At 34.7% G+C, this 1,593-nt stretch overlaps 1 long non-coding RNA gene across 1 annotated transcript; it reads right to left on the bottom strand.

Annotated features, from left to right (window-relative positions):
- Nucleotides 1–214: 214 nt before the first annotated feature.
- Nucleotides 215–1,179, bottom strand: LOC120257348. Its single transcript, XR_005535651.1, has 2 exons — nucleotides 835–1,179; nucleotides 215–472 (listed from the first exon to the last, which is right to left on the bottom strand). It is a non-coding gene; the product is annotated as an uncharacterized LOC120257348 (long non-coding RNA).
- Nucleotides 1,180–1,593: the final 414 nt, after the last annotated feature.

The raw sequence follows: 1,593 nt of genomic DNA, 5'->3' as shown, positions 1-1,593 counted from the left end.
GAAGGAAACTGCAAGGGATGAATTAATAGAAATGTAGAATAATCAACTCAATAGGTAGCTAGGGTTATTAATTTATCAAGCTACTCATGAGTTGCTCTAATTTGGCTCTATAAAGCTTAAACTCAACTAGAAATTTCAAGCAGTGCTCAAATTGAACCTAGCAGGATTAAACTTAACTTGTTTACCACCCTATCAACATGTAGGAAAAACAAAATTGGACAACCACTTTATTAAAATAAAAAGGGAGTTAATTATAGCAATACAAAATGATGAAGATAAAAAAGAGAGTTCATTACAACATCACAAACTAACGAAGATAAGGAGGACCAAGACAAACAAACACAAAAGTGGACTGCTTTGAAAACTCAAGATCAGATCACCCTAGCTCTCTTGAGTAACTATTGTGCCTTTTCATTGGTAAGGTGAAGCACAAAGATTCAACATCCATGTTTGGGACGCTTAGTAATATGAGCTGCATTAAACCAAGAATATATAATATTAGTTCTCATCTTATTATACACTTAGACAAGCAAATTTATATTGGAAAAGTAGGTCTATATAATGCCATTCAAGCTCATTTAGTTTGGCCGATGTGATTTGCATGAGAAAATTTTCTCTCGTGACAAATGCAAAAGGTTGATTAAAATATAAGCACTTTTTTTCTTTTAGTGATAAGCATGGCTAAAGTTCAACTAGATATTGAAATATTTGCAACTATTTCAATTAAACAATTAGAAATATATATAAATGAACGGTGCTAGTAATATTAGATATTAAGCAAGGATATATATGCATCTAACTAAAGAACCTCAGCGGAAAGAGACTTAATTGTACCTGAGTTCCCATTATTCATGCGCTTGATCATCAATATCCACTTGTACAATGTTTATGAGGTGACCAAGTGTAAGTGCTCGAAAAGAGTGGTTGTCAGATGTTGGCAATAACTTTGGAGAAGACAACCTTTGAGATACTTGTTGCATTGTAGGGCGAACCTGTGGATCGTTATTAATGGACTGCATTGCTATTACAATCACTAAAAGCACTTGGTTTATGGTCACTTGATCAGCAATATGAAGGGAAAGACGTGGATCTAGCATTTCTTTCACTAGCATACTCAATGATAAGTTGCTTAGGAGATCCCCAGGATGTGATCCATGTACCACTTCAAGTGCTACTATCCCAAAAACTATAAAGCGTCACATTTTTTTGGTCACTCTCATTACATGGGCAAGCTCTACACAATACAAATCAAGTAAAGTTTAGTGGTAGTTCAAATTCACTTCATCATTGTTCATTTTCAAGGTTGATAAACCTAACAAATTAATTTAATTACAAGAGAGTACGAATAGAAGGAGCAACAAAATGATTATGAGATATATACATACCGGTGCCATGTATCCATACGTGCCCGCAAGCAAACTCAATGTGATGAATTAGGTTTTTAGCGATGAGAAATACTAAAAGTCCGAAATACAAGCCCTGTACTCTTCATCCAAAAGAATATTGTTGCTAGTTATGTCTCGATGAACGATCGGTGGAGCACAACCATGATGCAAGTAAGATAAAGCTTGAGCAATATCTCGTACAATGCCA

This window comes from Dioscorea cayenensis, unplaced genomic scaffold (assembly GCF_009730915.1).
Source record: "Dioscorea cayenensis subsp. rotundata cultivar TDr96_F1 unplaced genomic scaffold, TDr96_F1_v2_PseudoChromosome.rev07_lg8_w22 25.fasta BLBR01002030.1, whole genome shotgun sequence".
NCBI classification, from domain to species: Eukaryota; Viridiplantae; Streptophyta; class Magnoliopsida; order Dioscoreales; family Dioscoreaceae; genus Dioscorea; species Dioscorea cayenensis.
Note: the sequence above shows the minus strand (reverse complement) of the source record. Positions and strands in the feature narration are given on the sequence as shown.